This window comes from Dermacentor albipictus, chromosome 1 (genome assembly GCF_038994185.2).
Source record: "Dermacentor albipictus isolate Rhodes 1998 colony chromosome 1, USDA_Dalb.pri_finalv2, whole genome shotgun sequence".
Taxonomy (NCBI): domain Eukaryota; kingdom Metazoa; phylum Arthropoda; class Arachnida; order Ixodida; family Ixodidae; genus Dermacentor; species Dermacentor albipictus.
Genome location: NC_091821.1, coordinates 182,202,992 through 182,222,325, shown reverse-complemented (window position 1 = coordinate 182,222,325; position 19,334 = coordinate 182,202,992). Strand labels below are relative to the sequence as shown.

General features: G+C 49.0%; 1 protein-coding gene across 3 annotated transcripts in view; it reads right to left on the bottom strand.

Annotated features, from left to right (window-relative positions):
* Positions 1-19,334, bottom strand: part of eEFSec (eukaryotic translation elongation factor, selenocysteine-specific) — a 71,567-nt gene that overhangs the window by 5,720 nt on the left and 46,513 nt on the right. The window lies entirely within an intron of this gene.

Below are 19,334 nucleotides of genomic sequence, written 5' to 3'. Positions count from 1 at the left end.
TGGTTGCTTCATATCCTATTTAGCTATAATAGTACTACTGGCATAAGCAGCTTTAAATCTAGCCTCGGCCTACTGTCACTAATGCCCATTCATAAAGTGGCCCTATCTGTACCTCTTTCATCACATTTCGTATGCATCATTCTCTGCTGATGAACTAATTTTCCCTCACTGTGTTTCACCTTGGCTACATCATCATCACACAGTTGGAATTCCATCAAGTGGAACTAATGCCTTCTTTCAGCCATTCCTATCGCATACATCCAAAAAATGGCATCACCTCCTTCATATGCTGCCACCATAGTTGACCAAGAGCATTTCAAGAATTTCTTAACCAATACATTGTTTAACAAAGCCATTTCCCAGTCAAATAAAACCATTTAGTCCAAGTGTGTTTTTCAATGAGACCCAATTGGTTCCACATGGACGTCATTGAAGCTTGAAATGCCAGTTGGTCCTAAATGGACTCCATTGGAAGTCACTGGATGAGTAACCTTGTGAAACAACAAAATAGTTTATAATAATACTAATGCCATAATTTTAATGTGACTTCAATAAAAGAGATCTGTAGTTAGGTGTGGTCAAAGGGGGGAAGCATCAAGCTTTTTATGAAGCCTGCCTTAAAACTTTACCAATTTCTCTTGAACCACTGGCACCACTTCCTCAACCAAATTTTGTTTACATATATACGGCACCTGACAGAGAGATGTGGTAGAGTGGTGAACGGTGGGTATGTGATTGAAGAGAATTGCCATAGTGTGTTCATGCATCTGTAAGTATTACCTTTTCTTCCTTCTTTCACTGAACGTAACTATACCTCTGCCTTTGGCCCTGAGGGTGCACTACATAAATAAATGAATAACAAACTGCCATTCACTGTTCTGTAGCACTACCCCTGGCGGCAAAAGCGCCGTCCCGGAGCGACTAAAGGCCGGACTTGGAAGCAGTGCAGTTGGCCTTGACCCTACTGATGTGCACGACACACATTTTAGTTGGTAATTAGATATTCTAATTGGTGCTTCTAGAACCCTTAAATGACCAATTGGCCAACATGAATCTAAGTAGTGACTCCTTGGCCCCAAGTATGTGCTAATAGACAACAGTGGAACTGAATTACCCCAAACTGAATCCACAATACCAATGTTGTCCACTCAAAACAAACTGAACAAGGCTTTGGCTAGAGGTGTGCACCGAGACATCGGCGCAACGCCGCCGACTGTTTTCGCTGCACCGTCGTTGCCAACGTTTCTTGTCGGCACGATCGGCGTCCTTTTTTAAGTGAATCCAGCTCCGTTTGAGATTTTCTGTTGTCTTGCTTAAATCTTTTGCCTGTCTCAAGCATAGAATCATGTCAAGCAGGGGAGCAATGAATAACACAATACAAACAAAAGTAACCCTGGCCTCCACGCGTCTGCACATGCATGTCGTCACAAGTCAGCGCAACGTGGGATTCCGAAACCTCCAAAAGCATAATATGGCGTAACGAGAAGAAACAGCGGCCTCGATCGGTACGTCGGTATCACGGTTTGAGGGTCGTGGGCACTGTAGTTTCGGGTAGAATCGGCGATATGTGTGATAGCGGCATCAACGTGAGATGCAACTTGTAACAAGATAGAAATTTCTTGCCCCGATGTGTTTAAGATGTCGGTCGGAAGTTTACACATTATTCCGGCCATTGCATTTGAAGGAGTTTTTCTACCTTTCTACATGTAAAAAAAATTGCTTACATGCCTACTGCATGGTGCTGTATCTTTGTAGCATTCATACAAAAAGCTGAATGCAACTGACACCAATAGCTGCAATGAACTATAAAACAGTTTTGACGTGCACGTTAAAAAAGAACTTTTTTTTTTCTGAAATAATTGTGCATCCGAGCAATGCCTGCATTTCTACTAATCCGCACTTCGTTCATTCAACCTGGTGGCGACGAGTTAACAAATTGTGCAAATTTGTTTTCTACCGTATCATAACCAAGCTGAAAGAAAAGGTTCATCTGCTGCAGCAAAAAAAAAAAAGAGCATTTTGATTCTTTTTTCTTAAGGGAAAAAGGACGTTATCAGAAAAGTTATATAAGCAAAGGGTGAATAATATTTAGAACAAATGATTTCACTTACTGTCCAGTCGGGAATTTGCGTTATAACATCTGCTGATTGTTTGACAGCTTAAGGGCTGAACTCCGCAAAAGTTGGTCACAGAACAGGTCTGTTTTGTTTTACGTAAAGCATATTGCATAAACACAATGTCATTCAGAACAAGTGGAAGCAACGTTAACGTATCTAGAGAGTGCCACAAGCGCCGTTGCTGGCTTCGCAATTCTAGACGAATTCACTGACTCACTCTTTGCGCAAGGGAAAAATACCTCATTTAAACTGAGGCATAGCAAAAAAGAAAACAACTGCAACTACGACGCAAGAGCAAGGCTCTGCATATTTTTGGAGAAAGGAATACACAAACACACTCACCATAGATGCTTTTAGATATTCGCCTCTTTTTTTTTAATATATCGGCCGAAAAGCCAATATAGTTAACACTGGCAGCGTTTTGTATTTCTCTCACTTTCAACACCTGTGTGTTCGGTCCTCTCAGCCCTTAGTGTGGAAAGGCCAGAATTTCAAACAGTTTATCATAGTAGGATGTAGCGAAACGGCTTTTTAAATTTGTGGTTTCGGTTTCCACGCCGCCGCCACCAACCAAAAATGGCCGTGCGCCGCCGCCGACCATGCAGAATAAGTGCAGAAACGACCACCACGCCGCCGCCGGTCGAAACCGACACGGCGCAGACCTCTAGCTTTCCTCGAGGGACAGTCAATCCCGGAGAAGACGCTCATCAGGATATTAGGAATGTGGATACAATCGAACCAACGATGTACCCACACCCTAACACTACTTAAAACTGCAGCCAACCAAGTGGCCCACATGATAACGCGGGTCTCGCGGAAAAGACACGGCATGAAGGAAGCAGACACACTCAAACTGGTCAGAAGCCTGGTGGTCAGTACAGTGACGTACAGCCTCCCGTACTACCACTGTACGAAGCACGAAATGCAACAAGCGGACGCAATCCTGAGGAAAGCCCTCAAGACGGCGCTCCACCTACCGCAGTCAACATCGACCGCAAGACGGCGCTCCACCTACCGCAGTCAACATCGACCGACAAACTCCTGGCCCTGGGGCTACACAACAGTCTCGACGAGCTCCAAGAAGCGCTGATAATCGCGCAAATGCAAAGACTAAAGCTATAGGCAACGGGCAGAAGACTCCTGAGCAGATACGGCGGCGAAGCTACCATAAAGGAGACACAAAGCACGAAGACGATACCGGACGAATACAGAAACACCATCAAAGTAGCACCGATACCCAGCAATATGGACCCGAACCTACACATGGCACGAAGACAAGCAAGAGCAGAGTATGTACAAAGAACACTGGCAACTAGACACGACACAGTGTACGTAGACGCCGCTACCTACACTCAGGACAGAAACCACAAGAAAAGCAAATTCGCAACGGTGATCAACTCGGACCTAAAAGAAATCACCAGCGCATCAATTCGGAACTGTACGGTAGTTGAGGCCGAAGAGGCAGCCGTGGCTCTAGCGGCAGCGGAGGGCTACCGATCCAACAGGTCCTTAACCATACTCACAGACTCACAAGCAGCATGCCGCAACTACCTAAACGGCAGAATCAGCCACAGCGCGCTCCACATCCTCCGCTCAAGTGGCAAAACCGTCAACAACCAGGCCAAACACACGATAGTTGGGGTGCCGGGACATACCGACATTACGGGAAATCAGGAGGCCGATAGGATAGCTCGAGGGCACGCAACAAACCGAGTATCCAACAATCCCGACCCCGCTGAGGAACCCGAGCCGGTAGCCCAAAGCTATTCAGAGAGAGATACTAAACTACTACAGAGGCATCAGACGAAAATACCCGCCCTCACACAAACAAATAAATAGAGAAAACGCCGTAGCATGGCGACAGCTACAAACGGGAACATTCCCGTGCCTAAACATGCTAAGCAAGATCTACCCCACGCAGTACGAGAGCAAGTGCCCATGGTGTGGAGACAAACCAACCCTATACCATACCACATGGGCTTGCCAGAAAACAGAAGGGCTAGCCATAATAAAAAAACCCGAGTGCAGAACAGTGGGAGAGGATGCTATCCAGCGACATCCTGAAAGTTCAACAAGGACTAGTAAGGCGTGCACGCAGGGCAGCTACCCTCAGCGGAGCCCTGGTCTAGGGGAACCGACCCTGGAGAGAAGATGGAAGACTTTATCTGAAGCCGCAAAAATCACTGCAAAATAGAGCAAATAAACGTTTTTCATCATCATCATCATCATAGCTTTGGCTAAACACAATACGGTCCACTGCGTCCCGCCCCCCCTTTCTTTTGATGGACATATGGGCCAGTGTAGAACCCGAGTCTTTCAATGCTTACTCTCCTGAGCTCCAGAGCGCGGCCAGGCGCATGCATGTGCTATAAGCTGCGCTACCAACGGCTCGAACACTGCACCCTTGACCGGGATAAATACGATTCTATTCTAATTGTCTTCCTTTTTGCGCTTCGTCAGTGCTCCGAATAGCGCTCCGCGTGCGCTATCTGCGCGATCGGTCGGTCGTGAACAGTGGATGACAAAAAGAGAATAGAATCGAACAGAAGCCTCTTTACATAGTGGCTCGGACAGTGGCCCCTAAGCTTTTGATAAAGACTATGTGCAAGTATCAACAGGAAGTGCGGGGGCCTCAGTGAATACGACACGGGCACAAAGGCCGCGTCGCAGACATAATGCAAAATGCAGGGCGCGTAGGTAGTTCCCGGTTGTTCTGCTAGAGTTGTGAAATGTGGTCCTGCTAATGCTAAATGCACTTGCACCTTTAGGAGGTTTATGTTGGGTCAACAAAGAAGTGAAACAAGTACGCTCTTCCGTGGCGTTACATCGTGCTTCCTTTTCTGCTTTTGGGAGATCTCAAAAGACAATGATTATTTCTCTTTTCTTTTTTTGCCCTTCCTCGGTACCTCCGTCGCTTTGCGGTGCCACGAGTCTCGCGCTCGCTCCCTGACGCAATATGAGGCGACACCGGCATGTGTCTTGGCTGGAGGGTTGGGAAACGAGGCGCGAAAGACAGGCGCCATTTGAAACCAGCCAAGCTGCCTTTCTTTCGTTTTTTCCCCCACTCTCTCCAAGTGCGGCCTTGAGCGCGAGAGGCGCCCGTTCGATCGTTATTATCGTCAGCGCAAATCTATCGTACCCCGCCGCCGCCCGCGTGCTTCGCTGCATTGTCGAGCACAGAGCACGCACGATGTTGCGCAGTTACAATGCCGACAACCTTGCTAGCTCCTTGCACAAGCTTTTACGCAAGCGGTGCGGTGCCGTGCCCGTTCGTTGCACGATGTAGACGGGATATTCTAGAACAGTAGTCGAAAAATAGCTAGTGTAAAGACAGGTGCAAATCCACCTGGCACGAAATTCAAAGAAGAAAAAAAAAGGGGGGGGGGGCGAGAAAGAGTTCTTCAAACTCCCGCTAACCATTTAGGGTATTTACCGCACTAGCCAACCTCTTCGCAAAAGCCTCTCACCTTGTAAATGAAGCAACAGTTGAGCTTTTGATCAAGCAATCTTCAGCAGATTTCACTATAATGGGTGGCCAGAAAGAAGGAAGGAAGGAAGGCCAACACTAAGGCCTGCCGAGTCCGTGAAGCCAAGCACTCCAGGAAGAAGGGGAAGGGTAAGGGAAATAAGAAGAGGTAATGGTAGTGTTACATGAGTACAGAATGTGCTCTGTATCTGCCCTTATCTCTGAACAGTTGGGACAGTGAGCTGTGCTACGCCATCCGAAGTTGTAGGAGCATTAGTGGGGTGAGAACAGTGTTCGTTTGAACTTTGCAAAGGACATGGCTTGTTCTGTGTTGAGTGAAGGGTGGGGTTGGGGTAGAATAGTGCAGTTTTTCCTGATTTCTTGTAGTGTTGTTGTGACTTCTGGGTGGAGGACGAAAGACGGACTCGTTCCGTAGACGAAGAAGAAACGAAAAAATTTATACAATATTTACAGATAGTGGATGATAGCGTACAGGCAGCAGTAGGAGCGCATCAGACCGGCTGGGCTGCTACAAGCGACTCTCTGTCCTCACAGTGCGTCGGTTCTCCCTTAAATCCCTTCAGCGACCCCTCGTCGGCAGGAACCAGGCGGGGCAAGGTGATGACCTCGCCCGCGTCGAATTCTTGATTCGTCGCGGAGTTGGCTTGGCGCTTCATGAAGTCGCCTGCCGTGTCGAACTCTTGATTCGTCGCGGAGAAGCGGGAGCTCTCGTCGCCTCGTGGTAGCCACGTGGTGCATGTAGTATGGCAGCTCTGGTCGCCTCGTGGTCGCCACGTGTTGCTCGTAGTATGGCACAACAGTGTTCAGCTATTTGCTCATTGTACGTGGTGGCATCTTCCACTATCGTTAAATTTGGCCAGGGAATTAAAGGCTCCCGGAGGTTAATTTCGCGGGCACATAGATGAACCAACTCATTTCCTTCGATCCCAGCATGACCAGCTACCCAACGCAGGGAGATTGTAATGTTCAGGTTGCAGTTACAGAATTCTATTAGGATGCTATGTAGATGGGTTTCCAATTGTCGGTGCTGTATGTTGCGAATGGCTTTGCTGGAGTCGGTATAAAGGCTGATGTTACTGGACTGATGCTCAGTGAGTAGAGAGGGTCCTTGTATGGCATATATTATCGTGTGATTTTCCAGAGTGGCTATGTTGGGAGGGTTGGAAAATGGTCCAGCTGTTTGGATGATTGGCGCTGTCTGTCCGGGTGTATATACTGTGGGCTCACTCTACGTCTCCCCGCACGGCGTCGCCAAGTGGCCCCCTAGAAGTGGAGCTTCACGACGCAGCACGACGGCGTACGGCGATAGACCCACCGCAGGTTCGAGCACCGAGCCGAAAGGCTTGGCCGGCTCTAGCCGTACGTATGGGCGCTATCCCCGGAACACGAGACGTCCAGGACAGTTAATACGTTTATTGATTACAATATGTCCAGCACGTACCAAACTGCACCCAAACACACGGAGCACACTCGGCGCCCGCGGCCCCCAATGGCGGGGGAAGGCAGGTTCCACGCCGCGTCGAACAATGGCTCGCGTACGCAGGCCGAAATGCGTTCGCAAACACTACCTAGCGCTTCCCGTCACCGACACTGGTCAGCGACGGTTCGGACACGCAGAATGCGACGCACCGAGTGCCTGCGACCACCGCAAGGGCGGAACGCAGGACCACTCAACAAGCCACACTTACCCAAGCTGACAAAGCAAGTGAACGTCCCCAGGCCGGGGGCGTTGGGGACACAAATATAGTTGTTGGTCGCTCACTACCTTGCCGCTTGCCCAGGGTGAGCGGCGCTCGTCCCTGCCGCAGCTCGATTCCCCCGCGCACGGCGATCTTCCCCATTCGGGGCCTCTTCCCTACGTCACGCCCCACGACCCAATTGGAGGGCCGCGTAGCATGACGTCGCGGGACGCGGCCGCGGCGCCCGGGGAAAGCGGCGCGCGGTCGAGGGGCAGGCATTTGGGGGGAGGGGGGGGGGGTTCTGCGCAATGGCGAATACGTCCGGAGCCGGAGGCACAGCAACGACTGCGCCCGGTAGATCAAAGGAACTCCCACATCCCTCTCCCCTTAAATGTCCCTACCAGCTGAGAAATAAGCCAGTGGCATGTAACACAAAGGTAAAGTCCCCTGTATTAGCCACCATTAGACATTGCAAGGACGGCCAACCTCCTGCCTCTGTTCCAGCCCTTAAGCACCAGGGGCGTAGCCAGGGGGGGGGGGGAGGCTTATGGGGCTTCAGCCCCCCCCCGAAATTTTTTCGTGCTGTCCATGCACCGCCGACGAAAGCAACCCCCGGCGTCGGAAATCATTCTGGATTTTGTCTAGAATGTCTTTTTGACGATCGAAAAGGCATTTGACCGCGAAGATAGCGAACTCGGGCTGGTTTTCGCGGCAACGCCCATGCACCTAGAGTCACATAACGCCAAGCAGCCCCATCCAACCACAAAGTTTCAAGGGCGTTTTGATGGTGAGCGGGCTCACCGCGGCATCTCGCTGAGGCCGCGGAATCTATGGAGCGCATGGATGTCAATTCCGAAAATTTATGGGTATAAAACTCATTAACTCTTGATGTGAACGGTGCATTGATATTTCCAAAGTTGTGCTTTAGATTTTCAATTGCAGAACTTTGCGGGTTTAATGTTGTTGGAAACATTTGACGCAAAGGTCCATTGACTATTCTAAAGTCTTACATCGGAACACACAACGAGACAAGCCAAATCAACACACTAGCAGACAAGTTGACAAAGCACGCAGCGAGGTTCAATGAGACGAAGCGTTGTGGTGGTTCATTTGTGCCGCAATGTCACATAAAGAAATATCAACATTTTTTTTTAACCTACGCCAAAACATCCATGTCAAAACACTAAAGCCAGTCAAGCTAACTACGTTCCTACTCATTTTTTCTACTTTGACTTTTATTCGCGAGGACACATTGAGCCTCTTCAATTTTTTTTTTCTTTTTTGTTCTCGCTACCATACCCGCGGACTGCCAGAGCCAGCCAGAGCGCATACGTTTTTCTCGCGTGGCCCCGACCACCGCGCGGCGCACTTCGGTGCGCGTTCGGTTTTCTCTGGCCGAGTGGATTTTCGCCTGGCAGAGTTTTGGACACTTTCTGGCTAGCAGACGAGAAAAAGGAACAATGGTCGCTCGCCGCCATCACTGTGGGGACTCGACGGATTGCACCGCGTTCGCTTTTGCAAAACTTCTCCGGAAAGTCTTGTCTCGCCGGTGTAGGATATACCGAGCAGTATGCGTATGGTTGGTTCTCAGTGGACGGAGCGTCTCATGTTTTCTTCGATATTCCTTCCGTAGCCAGATTAGGTGCCCAAAGTAGGCATTCGATTGTGGCCAACATACTTTCCTATGCGTTTTTTTTTTCATTTCGGTGCCCCCGCCCAACAGAAGGAAAAAAAAAAGATACATTGTTGCGGCGCAGCGAATTGTCGCATGGTGAATGTTCGATTTTGTTATTTCTTCTTTTGTGGAAAGTAATGAGCCACGGGACGCTTCAGTTGCCAGATACTCTTATTATATTATTGCGATAGCAATTATATGGACACAGGCGCATTTCTGCCGTCGCCGTCGCCCTCGTTTCGTATAAAGTCCAAGGGTGATAACATCGTGACCGCGTGATGCATGCTGTATGTGCGAGTGAAAGCGTAGGGGGTGGGGGCGGAATGGCTGAGCCGACGATGGTGGCTCAGTCGTGTGTGCGCAAAGGAAAAAAGCGGGGAGCAAGCGCGCCGCCTTCCGTCGCGCGCGATACATCGGGGGCAGTGGATGGAATTGGGGCGGAATCTGGGATTCTGTGAATCTGTGATCGCGCAACATGTTTATTTGCCTTGTTTGACGCATTATATACAGCGACTTTTTCTTAAATACGTAGATTTATTGGAGACTTACACGTATATTTAAATATCTTGTTGCGAGGTTTTGTGCATACGTGCAGTGAACTTTGTTTCCAGTCACACTTTTTACCCTTTATTAAGCTGTATCTTCGCATTTCTAATGCACGAGTGCGGGTCGCAATAATGGTTCCGTTCATTATCTGCGAGGCATGCGCGTAGCAGGGTGGCATCTCTCATTTACAAAAGTGGTACGCATGTGTGATGATAAATGTTCTTTAATGCTCTCATACACTGGGTGGAACACGGTTGCCTGACATAATGGACACCCCAAAAGTTGAACAGCGTGGTGTCGCGAAGTTTTTGACAGCTAAAGGTGTTTCCCAAAAAGAAATTAATCACCGTATGGCTGCCGTGTACGGTTAACATTGCATTTCATTGGCCACTGTAAAGCGTGGGAGCAAACGGTTTAAAGAAGAATGGCAAAGTTGCAAATACATTCAAAGACCGGGCCAATGCCATCATGCAATCACATCCCGCACTATTTCAAAGGTTGATGAGCTGATGAGACAAGAATAGAGGCCAAGCATCGATGCACTGGCAGAGCGTGTGAAAATCAGTCACGGCTCGGCTCACGCCATAATTCATGAGCACCTCGGTTATCGGCTCTTGTGTGCGCAATTGATGCCCAAGATTTTTATCCACCGAAGACGGAGAAGTTTGGCGCTGCTTTGACTAATCTGATCCGGTATCACAATGAGGATGACGATTTCTTGTTTGCTGTTGTGATCGAGGACGAACCATGGTGCCACTACTACGAGTCTGAAACACGACGGCAAAGCTTACAGTGGAAACATTCGAATTTACCACGGCCAAAGAACGCAAAGGCCGTCATTTTCTACCGAAAAGTGTTGTTGACTTTTTTTCGATCGTCGGGGGCCATTACTGATAAAATTTGCTCATACTGATAATTACTGATAAAATTTGAGATACTATGAATTGTTTCCGATATTGTGAAACGCCGGAACCACTGCGTGTCGCAATCAAGAACAAACTACGTGGAAAATTGACGAATTGGGTCTTGTTCCACGACAATGCCTATCTCCACGTTGCTGATGTGGTTAATACAAAAGTGGCAATATTGGCCACATTTGGGGGCAACCGAAAAACAGCTCAACGGAACTAGATTCGTGCCGGACGATGACGTGAACGAGTCAGTTACAGACTTTTTGAAGCAGCAACCTAAGGAGTTTCATGAGATGGAAATCACGCGACTCGTTAGTCAATGGGTCAAATGTCTAAATTCTCATGAAGACTACTTTTTAATAAAGTACCCCGTTTGTCATATATTCGCATTCGCTCGCATTCATTTGACTCGCCCTCGTATAGGAGGTATGCACATGACGTCATCCGCTAGGAGCGCTAGCGGCATCCGCGGAGGCCGCCATAACTGCAGTTGCAAGTTCGCGCTGCCTACGCGAGTAGGCCTGCGTCGCCAAGTGGCCCACCGATACGCACGAACCGTCAAGCGACCTTTTAAACGTGCCTTTCTGACTTGGCTATCAAGTAGTACGTCTTAGGTCAACGATGGGCCTAAGCACGTACGTGCGTGGGTTGAGTGAACTAGAAAAATCGCGTTATGAAAACGAAGTGCGCTCGTGCGACTGTGTCGACCAGCTCGAACTCAAAGATCATCAGCTTCGGCGCGATGTCGGACTACTGCCTCGCGTGGACGTCGCAGACATCAAGGATTACACTGCGTATGCAACGAGCTCCGCGACCCGCAAGCAATCGAAAGCCTACAAGTCGATGGAAGGCCACAATGACTTGGCAAGCGGCTGGGTGCAGCAGCCGCGCGTCAAAGTGCTCGCGTAACATGGTCGCCTTCATTACGGAATTTACTCCGCGTTGTCCATTTGCGTCGTCAAAGGACAGCGTTAAATTTGCTTCAATGAAAAAAAAAAGATCCCGCCTCCCTGAGAACCAAACAGTGATTTTACAAAGCCTTCGTAATTTTTATATTACGTCAATTATTCTGGTCTTGCCAAAACAGTCTTTTTTTTTTTTGCCCTCCCAGGTTTGTCAATCACAGCCATTCGATGAAAAGCCACTCGCACCATGGCTTCTCGCAAAAGAAAACGGCGAGGTGCTGGCGGCGCACTGCGCCTGCAAGGCAGGCCTGGCAGAGGCGTGCTCGCACATAGCTGCTGTGCTCTTTTACATTAAAGTTGCTGTTAAGAAGAGAAATAACCACGTGTCGAGAGGAACCCAGTCTGAACATATTCCTATCACCGAGTTCCTTTCTTGTGTGACTGCTGCATCCGAACATAGCACAGTTCACCGCGACATTGAAGCTCAGTTGACGCACGGCCACGCCGCAGCGTAGTCTGTCCGGATACGTAAACATTGTACGTAGACGTAGAACAGCACTGCGCACGAGACACTGAAACGTCCTGCTTATAATATCAGTGACTGGATAAGAAAACAAGGTGAACGGTGGGCCAAAAGTTAGGGATCAGATGTTCGCGCGAGTAAGACCGCTGCCATTTTTTTTCGATGCTCCCCGACCGTCAACATGGCGCGGCTGCCCCAGCGACACTGTCGCCGCCTCGCGGATCGAGCTCAGTGCATACCTCCTATAGCTTGCAGAACTCCTGCTTTTTATACGTGCTCTCTGTTGCGGCTATAATTTCGGTGCAATTACTCACGATTCACGACCGGTGACAGCTGCTCCTGCGTATTACATTGGAGCAAATGACAGCGCCACGGAGGTTTTTCACTGGCCATTGCATATATACAAGAATGTAAACACGGTTCTTGAATGACTAAGTTTCATTAACATATTTGTCCTCAACTTGTTCATTTCATGGCCTTTTCATTTTTCATATCAGCGGCATGCGCTGCTTTCCTGGTTTCGAACTGATATAATTATAAAGTTCGCGTGATATTTCCTTTACTTATTAAATAGACAAAAAAATGGAAGCATTGATATCAGTTACTTTGGGCACAATTTTTGGCACATACGAGAATATTCTTTTACGAAAAAATACACATTTTACTTGTTCGGACAGGGTGCGGCATTTAAGAATTCGTTTACAGCATTTTTGACAATGGTAATGCAGTTATTATTCATGTATTTGATCCCTCGACAAATTGTTTAAGAGGAAGCTTTAGCTGGGGCCCAATCCGACGCGTCGTATTCAAAATGCATGCAAAACGCACAAACGCTTTTCTGAGATAATCCTGCTAATCGCTTGTAATAAAATTTGTTACATTTGAGAGAGAAGGTAAATTATAGTGTCTGTTGGAAACGAAATTTCAATTTACGGCCTGAATTTTGTATAAAATATTTTGAAAAATTTGAAATTTCGAAAAAATAGAAGCACGACGTTTACAAAATAATAGCTATGGACCAAGAACAGATATCTCGCTTCTATAAACGGTAACTATTAGGAAAGTCAATGCGGATAAATTTGGTGTGTCAATTTGTATCTTGCGTGAATTGGTTACGTTGCGTACAAGGGTCTTCAAAAGTCGTATTTCCATAATACTAATTTTTTTTTAGATTCATGTTTAACATATCTATTTGGTCTGTAGATGTACTATTAGATGCAATTCACAGAATTGTGCTATCATTTTTCATTGTTGAGTTACTGAATTTTAAACTTGATAGTTCCGTTTTCTGAAAATTTGTGATTTTGGCCAATTTTTAATAAAGAATTGACCGCCTAAATGAAAAATTCGAAACCAACAGTCACTATAATTTAAGTTTTTCTTTTAAATTCAACAAACATCGTCAAATTTGGTGCAGTTGTTGCGAGGAAAAGCGAATTACCCTTCTACATGCATTTAAATAGCAGAACCCGTGCTAAAGCTTCCTCTGAAGCAGGAGGCCGAGCTGCAACATGAGCCCCCCCCCCCCCCCGAACGAAATTTCTGGCTACGCCACTGTTAAGCACATATTAAAGAAATGAGAACATTAAAATCAGGGCAGATGCATTAATAACATAATTATATAACACGTACAGTAAATCCAATGAAAATCACGCACAACCAAAGAACTCAAAGGCAACTGTATAAAGCACTGCCCCATAATACCACTAGAATAAGTGTACTGTTTGCTACACGAACACGAACACACACACACACACGCACAGTCGCGAACGTCTCATTCCAAGGCCGTCGTGGGCACTTGGTCGGCGGCCACCACGTTTGGATGTGTTTGTTTTTGCGGAATAATCCGTCGCTCTCTGTGGGCTGCCTATGCATCGTCTGGAGCCCACTGCCGAACGAGCGCTGCGAATCTGAGCGGGGTCAGCACCGTCGCCGCGCCAGAAGGCACCGGGGGATCTCTCGCCGCACTCTTCCCCTCTCCTCCGGGTGCATCCGGCCGGTGTAGTGGCTATGGTGAATAACAAGGGTCCCGCACTTCCCGCAAGTAGCAGCACCAGCAGGGAGGGGCAGGTGGGCGCCGTCCGCGGCTGCCTCCGTTAGTGGGCGTGTGCCCCTTAAAAAGATAGGGCATGGGGTGCTGGCTCCTCTCCGCTCTGCGCTGCGTGGACCAGGCCTTCACGGACACGTACCAGAGGGGTGCCGGTACACCCTCCTGGCACGTCCAGGTGGCCACACTTCGTGTTTTCGGACTGGTCTCCATAGTTGTGGCAGGTGGGACGGTTGTTGGAGCAGGGAGTATCTATGCAGCTGGAGCGCCTGGCTGTGCAACCCAGCATCGGCGGCTCGAAGACGCGACGGGGGCAGACGGTATGTCCATCTTGAGTGCGAGTGTGCTACAACTCAAGCTACCGACGAAGGTGACTGTCGGGAGAGAATGACTGCGGGAAGACAGTCCCGGGGCACCGGCAGCAGCAGCGCTAGCAAGAGTAGTTAATGCTGACAGCAATCGTTTCCAAGAAGGGGTGAGAAGAGATGGGAGGCACAGGATGGAGGGTCGCGAAGCCAGCTGGACATGGTGTTCGTCCCCTTTTGCTCGCGCACACACGAGGCACCCGCGGCACGCGCCCTTAGGGCTTGCAACGGATTCAGGTGCAGGGAACCCTATGTCTGAGGCGTCCAATGTCTCAAACCTCCCCCTCATGTGATGCTCCCGTAGTCGCACACCCCTGCTTCCTGAACACTTACGCGGCGAGTTTCAAAGACGAGACAGCAAAAGAATGAGGGCACGAAGCGCCCCTCTACAGCTACGTACAATGACGATGTGGGGCAAGAAGTGGGGCACATTGAAAACAAGGCTAGGTACACGAAAGAGACTAAACCTATTATTCAAACAAGAAGAAAAACAAGCATTGAACAAAAGGCAAATGAAAGCACAGGCGTCTTTTTAACATCTAGTTAGGGCAGGCTGGAACAGTGGCGCGCTGGCCTCTATACGGGAAATCCCAAGAGAAAAGAAAGCACTCGCTCACAAAGGCAGAAAGCAGGAGTAACGCGTTTCTTTTACCAGAAAGGCCTAGAAACGCGAAGGTGACTTCACAATGGTGGTCGTGGCGGCCACCATTGCGACGGCCGGAAGCGGTCGGAAACACCGGACGTGCTCTGTTCCCCGGAACACCCGAGATCGCTGGGCTCCGGCGCCGGCTCGACTGGCCTGCAATGGTAGGCTTTCAAGTCGGCAATGTGAACGCGGCCCCTGGTTTTCCCCGTATGAGGATCCGTCAGCTCATACACAAGTGGTGAAAGTCGTTTCTCCACTCGGTAAGGCCCCAGCCATTTAGAAGCCAACGCTGCGGAAAACCCTTTGCTCGCATCTTTAAGAGCGTGGTTGCGTTTAAGCACCAAGTCACCAACCTCAAAGCAGACGTCACGATGACTCTTGTCATACTGAGCCTTCTGCTGGGCTCGGGCGGCTCCCAAACTGTCCCTTGCTCTAGAGAAAGCGCGGGAAAGCCGGGAGATAAGCTGCGCTGCGTACGAGGAAAGGTCCCCTGGTGCATTCTCAACCCCTGCCAGGCGCTGTGTAACAATAGATAGCGGATTTGCCAGTTCACGGCCAAAAGTGAGGAAAGCGGGGGAGAAACTTGTTGAGCGGTTTTTGCGCCATCCGGACGGCAAACGCGAATTCGCTCATGTGGCCTGCCCAATCCTTCTGGCTTCTGGCAAAGGCCGCGAGCATTGATTTCACAGTACGATTAAAGAATTCCGCAAGGTTGCACTGGGGGTGGTAGGGCGATGTGAGGCAATGCTCAATTTGAAGGGATGTACATGCCTCATGAAACACCCGAGAAGTGAATTAAGGTGCATTGTCAGTAATCAAACGCTCCGGAAATCCAAAGCGCGTGAAAACTTTCATTAGCTTGTCCAACAATGCCCGGGGCGTCCCCTTGCCGAGCGAAAATAGCTCCACTCACTTTGTAAAGTGATCGACCACTACCAAAAGGTGCTGAAAGCCCTGCTTACTCTTTGGAAAAGGTCCAATTAAGTCGCAAGCAGCAAACAGCCAAGGCCGCTGACTGTCAATCGGCTTCATTAAAGCCGGCAGACGGCCACCATGAGATTTCACTGCCTGACAGACGTGGCAAGTCCGGCAATAATGGAAAACGTCGCGCTTCATACCGGGCCAGGTGACAGTGTGGCTGAGTCTTGCAAAGACCTTTGAGCCACTCAGGTGTCCAGCCAGTGGTTCATCGTGAGCGTAGCGCAAAAGCGCGCGTCCCAGACTTTTCGGTATTCCCACCTTAAATGGGTCAATAGATTCGTCCTGGGTAGCGATATATCTCAGCACGAGCCCATCGTGGTCCAGCAGGTAGGAATCTTCAGAAGTACCAGCAATACAAGCTGTCCCGGGTCCTTCTGCGCTCGTTGCAACACTAGCAATGTTACGGCGCTCCATTTCCGCTACTCTACCAGCAATTTCCTTGCAAAATGAATCCTGCTGGGCCTTTAGAAGCTCTTCTCGGCTGAATATAATCGCGGTCCCTCCAGAGGGGAGAGCAAGTTCCATTACTTTCTTTTGGAGATACTGCAAAGGCCTCATTCTCCTGTGTCACGGTAAGCGGCTGTCTTTCTGTGGCGAACCCCTTGTGCACACGCGCAAGAACATCATGCGCAGTGACATTGTGTTCATTAAAGGCACAGTCATGAACGTTTATGTTACCACCAGTGCTGGGCGATCTATTCACAACGCTCCCCTTTGGCTCGTTTACAACTATTGCCCCCACTGAGGGAGAACTCTCGTCACCGCCTGGCTGTACAACGCCGAAAACCTCTATAGATGGGGGCCCGAAGATGGCCTCCCTCTCTTCCTGGGCCACCTCAGCGCTCGCACAGGCGGGCGCGTTGGCGGCTTCCGTCTTCCACGGCTCGCCTCCAGCATCAGTCGGGTGGGGAAGCGGCGCACGTGAAAGCGCGTCTGCGACGTCGTTTGTGTTCCCTTTCGGTACTGCACCGACAAGTTGTAGTGGTGTATTAGAAGTGCCCAGCGTGCCAGCTGACCCGCAGGTTCGCAAAGCCTCATGAGCCAGCTGAGCGCGCTGTGATCTGTCTGCACGTCGAACTTCGTGCCGTCTAAATAGACGTCGAATCTCGTCAGTGCAAACACAATCGCTAAGCGCTCCTTTTCCGTCACGGAGTAGTTCTCCACAGGGAGCAGCGCCCGACTAGCAAAAGTCAGAGGGCACAGGACACCATCGAATTCCTGAAGGAGGACAGCCCCCAATCCCAAATCACTTGCGTCAGTTTGAACGAAGAATTTCTTTGTCAGGTCAGGCAATCTGAGGCGCGCTGTCTCGGTGATGGCTCTGGACAAGCCGCGGAATGCCTGCTCCAGTTCCTAACGCCACTCCACAGACTTCCCCAACAACTTTGTCAGCGGTGCCTGGAGTTTCGCACAAGATGGAATAAATAACCAGTAAAAATTGGCCATTCCCAGAAAGCGGCGGAGGCTGTGCACATCTTTGGGCGCGGGAAAATCCAGGGAAGCCCGGAGCTTCACCGAATTTGGCTCAATGGAGCCTCCTCCTAGGGTGAACCCCAGCAAGTGGACTCGAGTTTGCGCCACTTGTGCCTTTGCTGGATTTAGCGTCATGCCCGCTGACCTGAGCCTCCCAAGTATGTCCCCAACGTGACGTATGTGCTCCTCAAACATTTCTGAATAGATCACGTCGTCGAGGTAGCACATGGCATGGGACCATTTGGCATCGCCCAGAACCCGATCCATTAGCCTCTGAAATGTGGCTGGGACGTTGTACAGACCAAAGGGCATTCGCTTCAATTGAAAAAGCTCATGATGGCATGTGAAGGCTGTCTTTGCTGTGCCCTCGGGTACCATCTCTAATTGTAAGTAGCCCTTAGCAGCATCCAGAGTCATGAAATACTTCACTGAACCTAGGCTGCCCACAATTGACTCGGCGGTTGGCTACGGGTAGGCAATGGCAAATAAGTCCAGAGCCGGAGGCACAGCAACGACAGCACCCGGTAGACCAATGGAACTCTCACATCATTTCATACACGCATGACCCCATGTTAGAGCGTGTGGCAACCGTGTATAGCGTGATGCATTTCCTGTCTCTGTGGTGATGTTTTGTTTCCGCTTGATGTTGACCGTCATGCAGGTGTGGCATCATATGTTTTGCTAATCCGCCGTGGTTGCTCAGTGGCTATGGTGTTGGGCTGCTGAGCACAAGGTCGCAGGATCGAATCTCGGCCACGGCGGCCGCATTTAGATGGGAGGGAAATGCGAAAACACCCGCGTACTTAGATTTAGGTGCACGTTAAAGAACCCCAGGTGGTCGAAATTTCCGGAGTCCTCCACTACGGCGTGCCTCATAATCAGAAAGTGGTTTTGGCACGTAAAACCCCATAATTTAATTTTTTTTTCATATGTTTTGCTATGTTTGGAAATGCAATGTTGCATGGTAGCTGAGGGCTTTGACTAACTCGTGTCAGCTGGATAGGGGGCAATCCCTGCCCGTTTCAGGATGTTGCATCCTTGCTCCATACAAGACAAGTGCACTACCTGTCTGCCTCAGTGTTGTTGTGTTAATTGGGCAACAGTGTGAAAGAGGCCTGTGTGTTGAAGGCGCTGATGTAAGGTGTATATCAGTAGACTCAAGGTATCCTTATGAAGGGTGTTGAGTGAAGATTTGAGTTTTCGAGTTTCTGTTTGTGTCAGCATTAGGGGATTGATATACAGAAGCCTGCTGTACATGAGCACAGTCACGAGCTGTGTTGCTTGTTCTTCTCTAAGTCTGTTTTTTGCTGATGATCCATCGCACTAGATGCGTGAGATTTCGGCAGTTTTTTTATATTGTATAGCATTACAGTCAGCATTGTTGTTGCGATTTATAATGAATCCGAGTATTCGGCACAATGTCACCTTTGAAATCTGTTTGCCTAATAGGCTGAGTTGTATCGGGGCATTTGTTTTATGGCCAGGATTCTGCATTGCCCCTGTTAACAAATTACAGCTGCTGATTACAGGTTATGATCAAAACCCAGTTTCACAGAACCACATGAAAGGGCCCAACTTCTTGTGCCCATTCTATAACTAAACATAAATGGTGCTAGTCATAAATGGAACTATGCAGTGCATTTAATGCACAATGCCAGTCATAGGCACTATTTATGGACAATAAAAAGTATGACGCACTGTAATTTTCAATGTTCCCACAAAAAGCCCTACAGAAAAGCTAACCTCGGTACGAAATCATTCACATGAGTTTTATATAAATAATGGCCTGCAGAAACGTAGAACACTATTTCATATTTCAGACATAAGACAGCTCATATAGTCAAGCATACTTATAACAAGCCTGACTGCAACACAGAATTCATTTTTAATACCCGAGCATTCGCAATAAGCAGACTTGTGGTAACCATTCCACTAAAACCAGTCTGACTGGGGAAATTACGCTAATTATTGAAACACCA